This window comes from Palaemon carinicauda, chromosome 29 (assembly GCF_036898095.1).
Source record: "Palaemon carinicauda isolate YSFRI2023 chromosome 29, ASM3689809v2, whole genome shotgun sequence".
NCBI lineage: Eukaryota > Metazoa > Arthropoda > Malacostraca > Decapoda > Palaemonidae > Palaemon > Palaemon carinicauda.
Window position 1 is genome coordinate 21765782 of NC_090753.1, and position 8073 is coordinate 21773854.

An 8073-nucleotide genomic window follows, 5' to 3' on the forward strand; every position below is an offset into this window, starting at 1 on the left:
CCCAGACAAGGAAACATATACGGTCATTAAAGACTTAAATCAATTAACTCACTGTTCAGATGCAATGGATAGAAAAATATGTACAGCTGACTCATTTGAATTCCATAAAAACTTAATGGATTCATGCGAGTTAGGTATCCCTGGATAGGTACGATGGGTCGTTCGCGACCCCGAGCGTCAAAAAAAAACAGGTTTTTCTCACGTGACTCACCCCCGTGACTGAATTTGTGGGTGATCGACCTGCAGGAGGTGTCTCCCCTACACGCTCTAGTAGTGTCCAGATGTGCATTGCTGTAGCTGTACTCCTTCCCCGATTTCTGAGACGCGTCGGGGTCGAGCGCGACCGAGTTTACCTTTCTAAGGTAATTTGCATAATTATCAAAGTTATTACGTATTATGAAATTGTCGTAGAATGGTTCAACTTGTATAGGTTATCAGTTGTGGAAAGTCTTGGTGGATTGTTTGGCTACCATGTGCATGATTTTTTTTTTAGTTAAAATGTCGTTCATCACCACGAGGACCATTTTACCGCGAGTGCCCCTTTTTCATTTTTTTTCATTTTTTTGCCAAGTCATTTTTCCGTAAGATATTGCCAAATAGTGTCGTAAAACTTTTGCTTGTTTAGTGTTGGAAAGTGTGTCTAGATGATCTGGCTACCCATGCGTGATTTTGTTTTTGTCAGATACGACGTAGTTATTGGTATATTGGGTATTTAACTGCGGTTACCAATTTCTGTTTTTTTTCAATATTTGTAAAAATTACTACGTAGTAAGGAATTGCCGTATATTATTCATTTTTTTTTCATGTTTATGTGTTAGAAAGTGTGCCTTGATGGTTGGGCTAACACGTGCATGTCTTTTTTTTTATCTGAGATGCCGTATATTAGAATGTCGGCCATTTTACCGCGAGTGCCCCTTTTTCATTTTTTTTCATTTTTTTGCCAAGTCATTTTTCCGTAAGATATTGCCAAATAGTGTCGTAAAACTTTTGCTTTTTTAGTGTTGGAAAGTGTGTCTAGATGATCTGGCTACCCATGCGTGATTTTGTTTTTGTCAGATACGACGTAGTTATTAGTATATTGGGTATTTAACTGCGGTTGCCAATTTCTGTTTTTTTTTTCAATATTTGTAAAAATTTACTACGTAGTAAGGAATTGCCGTATATTATTGATTTTTTTTTCATATTTATGTGTTAGAAAGTGTGCCTTGATGGTTGGGCTAACACGTGCATGTCTTTTTTTTTATCTGAGATGCCGTATATTAGAATGTTGGGCATTTTTCCGCGAGTGCCCATTTTTATTTGTTTTGCATTTTTTTGCTTAGTCATGTTACCGTAAGGAATTGGAAAGTAGTGTCGCAAAACTTATATTTTTATAGTGTTGGAAAGTGTTTCTAGATGATCTGGCTACCCATGCCTATTTTTTTTTTAGCCAGATATGGCGTATATATAAGTATGTGTTCGATTTTCCTGTGATTGCCATTTTTTCGTTTTTTCCCATTTCTTTCAAAATTACTACGTACTAAGGAACTATCACAGAGTAATGATTCATTTATATGTTTATTTGTCGGAAAATGTGCATTGATGGTTTGCCTAGCACGTGGCTGAAATTTTTTTTTTCTGAAATGTCGTATATTAGAATGGCCATTTTTCCACGAGTGCCCATTTTTATTTGTTTTGCATTTTTTTGCTTAGTCATGTTACCGTAAGGAATTGGCAAGTAGTGTCGCAAAACTTATAATTTTATAGTGTTGGAAAGTGTTTCTAGATGATCTGGCTACCCATGCCTATCTTTTTTTTTTAGCCAGATATGGCGTATATATAGGTATGTGTTCGATTTTCCTGTGATTGCCATTTTTTCGTTTTTTCCCATTTCTTTCAAAATTACTACGTACTGAGGAACTATCACAGAGTAATGATTCATTTATATGTTTATTTGTCGGAAAATGTGCCTTGATGGTTTGCCTAGTACGTGGCTGAATTTTTTTTTTTTCTGAAATGCCGTATATTAGAATGTTAGCCATTTTTCCGCGAATGCCCCTTTTTATTTGTTTTGCATTTTTTTGCTTAGTCATGTTACCGTAAGGAATTGGCAAGTAGTGTCGCAAAACTTATATTTTTATAGTGTTGGAAAGTGTTTCTAGATGATCTGGCTACCCATGCCTATCTTTTTTTTAGCCAGATATGGCGTATATATAGGTATGTGTTCGATTTTCCGGTGATTGCCATTTTTTCGTTTTTTCCCAATTCTTTCAAAATTACTACGTACTAAGGAACTATCACAGAGTAATGATTCCTCTAAATGTTTATTTGTCGGATAATTTTGTTTACTTCTTTTTTGATTGAATATCATCAAATTATTTAGCTAAAATATTATATTTTACATTTTTTTTTTCGATTTATTTCCCTTCAAAAAAATTTTTTTGGGTCAGAATTTTAATTTTATAGTCGTAAAATAATCGACTATTAACCAGCAACCCACCATACAATTTTTATGCATATCCAATAATAATTAGATTAGTAAATAACACCTTGAAATTGACATACCCTTCCTACATTTCAAGTGGCAGATTAGGGAGTCTGAGTCAGTGTGATTGGCGGCCATTTTGTGGACATATCCGAAGCGTAAGTTGCCCTATCTATATATATTCTTGTTCCCTATAGAATTTGTGATATTTTGGTATATTTTTACCTGCATAAATATCATATTATATATTAAATATATGTATTTTTTTACGAAATTTCTAAGTACTCAAAAAATTACCTTTAGATATGGCCCCTGATATAAATGTAATTTACAAAATAATGAAGATTTTTTTACATATTTCTATTTTAGGATAACATATGTTTATTCCCTAAAAAAATTAGCCACTTCCTATTTCATTTGGGTACCCAAACAAATTCATGAAATTTGGACAAATTTTTTTGGCCAAAAAAAGTTACCCTTTTTTTCTCATTTCAGATCTTCACCTCCATGGGTCTGACTTCATCCAAAATACATCAAGATGTGTCCTAAACATTCAAGAATCAATTCCTAAAAGGATTTGTGTATATATGTATAAACTTTTTTTTTATGAATTTTTATGTCAGGTCTTTTTTTTTCTACTTAATTTTTTTAAATATTTATAATAAATAGTTTTTCTGCAGATGAGTAGTATTTATCTTTACAGTTGTTTTAAGCATTCATTGAAGTTTTTTTTGGCAAAAGAAAAAAGGAGGTTACTGCAAAAACTGATTTTTCAAGAATTTTTTTTGGCGTCGGGGTCGTTCGCGTCCGAGTATACCCTTAAAGGGGTGTCCGAGGAGCGTACCTATCCAGGGGTATAGTGCTAGACGGTGCTCTCTCCCATACAAGTGAAAATTGTCTGGATAAGCTTTATCCCTTTGACAATAATGAGTTCAATTGCAGACTGAACAATGGCTCGTGGATACGATACGACAAGGACGGCTTCAATGTATCATGCCCTGACGGATCCACGTCCTTCACCCATATCTTCGTGGCAGCAGATGGTTGTGTCGGGACTTCCCCGAATTCCATGGTGACTGGTCTACGGACAATCATCAGAGAACGAGCCTACTTCGCGAACTTCACGTGGACCTCTACAATGCCAGCACTTCCTCTCCCGTACAACGGACAAGTTGCCAAGCGGTTGATGAAAATAACCGAAATGGACCACCTGTCACCGACTTATAAGGAAATTCTTCACCCCATACTACTAGCTGGTTTGACTATCACGGTGGTGATATTTATTGCCGTGAACATCCTTGTTTGGCGTAGGTTACGGCACAGCAAGCAGCTAAAAAGGAACGATTCGCCTAGCCCCGACAATACGCCCTATTTGATTCAGTTCAAAGCTGTTTGAGTGGCCACCTCATTCGCTAAAGGAGTAATTTGTCGTGAAGAGTTTGTATGAAAAGCTGATTAGTACGCTAGTAATATGTAATTAAAGAAATTTTCTACATTTGCATTGTTAAAAATACATTTAAAACAACATTTAAAAAAAAAAAAATAAAAAAGGACATAAATAATTTTTTCTCTCGGCATCTAATAAAAATATATAAGCCGGAATGTTAAAAAAGAAAAGAGAAAAAAAAAATAAAATATATAACAGAATCTATGGGCATCTAATAAAATATATCAGCCCTGTATATAAATATATATATATATATGTACGAAACCGTGGTACGTGTACATACCAGGAATTCGTGTTTGTGCACTAAAAAATGAGTATTTTGTTTCTGACAAAGGTAACAATTATTCTTTATCAAGTTACCGAATCATATGTAAGTCAGAAGTTTTTTTTTTGGTACCATATAATCATTTGCTAGCAATGTACCATATATATGATCTTGGTTTTATCATGCATTTTTCTTTTTGCTTTGGTAATATCTTTTTTGTATGCATTATTGTTATTATTTTTTAATGTGCCTATTTAGACATTCGTCCTCGGTTGATTATGGCTAAAGTTAAACAAAGAATAATACGTATGTCCAGTCACACCTAATAACCATGTTTTGGCTTGTTGTTAAATTTTTTGTAAAAAAATTGAGATAGCTGGCCGAGCTAATGTAATGATTAGAATAGTTAATATTACATGTTTAAAACAAATGACGTAATATGTCATGTTGGTTGGAGGAGCTAACCCTGGGATTTGCTGTAGTCATTCAAATCGTCAACCGGACATACAATGCAAACCTCAGCAATTTGACATTCTTCTTAACGTCAACACATTGTCTCAAGCGTGTGAAAGTTTGTGACGTCACCGGATGCAGGTGTCTTCCGAGTTTGTGACGTGTCTAACGTAAGTTAAGCATACGATATCTGTGATATCGATAATTTAGTCAGTTCATATCTATACTTCACCAGATTTGGTCATCTGGACCAACCCAGCTTCCTCCAGTGATGGAGATGTTTAACTCTGTTGTTTTCATAGAATAAATACTTAAAAACTATTAAGATGTATTCAGTTATCCATTTACATACATCTGAAACAACACATACTAAATGTGTGCTTATAACAGTAGCACGCCAATATATATATATATATATATATATAGATATATTATATGTATGTATGTATATATATATATATATATATATATATACACGATATACGGTACTTGGGCATGTTGTTCTACGTTTACAATGTCTTAGTGGCGTCCAAAAATGGAAGATAGTTTCTCTTCGGACAGAAGGTCATGCAGATAGTTTTCAAGATGATAGCTGAAATACAACTTTCCTCCATTGATTGTTTGGTGTCGACACGTGTTTCGGATCACTTAGCAACCCTTCTTCAGGACTACATTGAGATTTGGCATTACACTTGAATATATTGGATATGGTAGTGAAAAGTTGACACAAAATTATTTGGATGTCCCGAAAAACATTCAACAAAACTGACAAATAAAATCTTTAGATTCTCTCAAATATAAATACGAAAACTTAAGATAATATTTAGATACATAATTGAATTTTCAGAAGGCTTTGAGAATTTCGTGAAGATCCCGGTTCCATTCTTTGCAGCCAGACCAACGTCGGTTCCTCAGAAAAAAAAAAATTGCTTGTTCAAAGCAGACCAAATTGTGAAGCTTACTCGCTCCCGCAGGGATTTGCATATGACCTACATTGATCTTGGACTCAATTCTATTTAGAGCTGCGTTTCTCCTTTTGTCAAATTATGGTGTCGAGGCTTCTGTAATTTCTCTGCAATAAAACAGTTTCAGAACTCCTATCCATCCTGTATTTCATCTTTCTCTGATGCAGCTCAAGCTTCCAAAGTTGCAAAGGATTAATTAAGATCTTTCAAAACTGATCTGATATATATATATATATATATATAGTATATACTGTATATATATATATATATATATAAATATTTATATATATATGTATATATATATATATATATAGTATATATATACATATATGCACACACACACACACATATATATATATATATATGTATATATATATACACATGTATGTACATATATATATATATATATATGTGTGTGTGTGTGTGTGTGTGTTTTTATATGGATATATATATATATATATATATGTATGTATGTATGTTTGTACGTACGTATGTATGTATATATATATATATATATATATACATCACATATACCAAAGGCACTTCCCCCAATTTTGAGGGGTAGCCGACATCAACAATGAAACAAAAAAAAAAGGGGACCTCTACTCTCTACGTTCCTCCAGCCTAACCAGGGACTCAGCCGAGTTCAGCTGGTACTGCTAGGGTGCCACAGCCCAACTTCCTACATTATCCACCACAGATGAAGCTTGATAATGCTGAATCCCCTACTGCTGCTACCTCCGCGGTCATCTAAGGCACCGGAGGAAGCAGCAGGGCCTACCGAAACTGCTTCACAATCACTCGCCATTCATTCCTATTTCTAGCACGCTCTCTTGCCTCTCTCACATCTATCCTCCTATCACCCAGAGCTTTCTTCACACCATCCATCCACCCAACCCTTGGCCTTCCTCTTGTACTTCTCCCATCAACTCTTGCATTCATCACTTCCTTTAGCAAGCAGCAATTTTCCATTCTCTCAACATGGCCAAACCACATCAACACATTCATATCCACTCTAGCTGCTATATATATATATATATATATATATATGTAAATATACATATATATGTAAATATATACATAAATATATAAATATATATATATTGTACCAACAGTGTGTCACACGATTGTACATAATTCCTTTTGTATATAACATGCTTGTATCTTCGCTCTTCCCTCGCACTCAAACGAACATGAAAATTCATGTGTGCTGTTTTGCTCTGAACTTTGTCTGTCCCTCGAACATGCCATGTCCTGTTGCCTTGCCGTTTTGTATATAAAGAAGAGTGTTCCTTAATATATAATTCAGTCGTTTCCATTCTGCCTTTGAGTTCACATCCCCTTCTCCCTCCTTCGTCACATTGGTGACCCCGGAGTGACCTTTCCCCGGCTCCGTCATATTGGTGACCCCGGAGTGACTCGCTCCTCCCGCCTCCCCATCCCCCCTACACCTCTCAATGTTACTATGACGCCGTCAACGCATACCTTCTGCAGCAGTACTCGCCGTCGCCAGCCGCCCGTATAGCAACGCCTTTTCAGCTCTCTCAACAACCGTTGGGAGACCAAAGGGCTTCGCTCACCCTCGGGAAAATGACCAGTATCACTCGCCTGCAACCTGCCGCAGACGGCTCTCCTCGTGAGGTGAACCTGCTTCGTGCCCTTATGGACAGCCACTTCATGACCTTCAAAACCTCCATCAACGCCTCCACTCGTGACGAAGAGGACACCTATTCAACTTCAACCAAAGCTGACGTGAATTCTATAGGACATACACGCCTATGAACGCCGTAGGCCTATGAATGCCGTAGGATATACTCGCCTATGAATGCCGTAGGCCTATGAATGCCGTAGGACACACACGCCTATGAATGCCATAGGACACACACGCCTATGAATGCCGTAGGACACACTCGCCTATGAATGCCGTAGGACACACTCGCCTACCCCGTGACGAGCCGGAGCGGCAACACAGCCAACCATCATCCACCACTTGCTCGCACCCCAACCAACGACTTCTACAGCCACTCACTGCTGCTCATCGGCGCTGTTGTTACTATTACCTCTCCAGATTCAGGGCACCTATTTAACATGTTCAGTATGTCATTTTTAGAGGGGGAGCCATGTACCAACCGTGTGTCACACAATTGTACATAATTCCTTTTGTATATAACATGCTTGTATCTTCGCTCTTCCCTCGCACTCAAACGAACATGAAAATTCATGTGTGCTGTTTTGCTCTGAACTTTGTCTGTCTCTCGAACATGCCATGTCCTGTTGCCTTGCCGTTTTGTATATAAAGAAGAGTGTTCCTTAATATATAACTCAGTCGTTTCCAATCTGCCTTTGAGTTCACATCCCCTTCTCCCTCCTTCGTCACAATATATATATATATATATATATATATATATACATATATATATATATATATATATATGTATGTATGTATATGCATATGCAGATGATGCTACTCTCTTTGCAT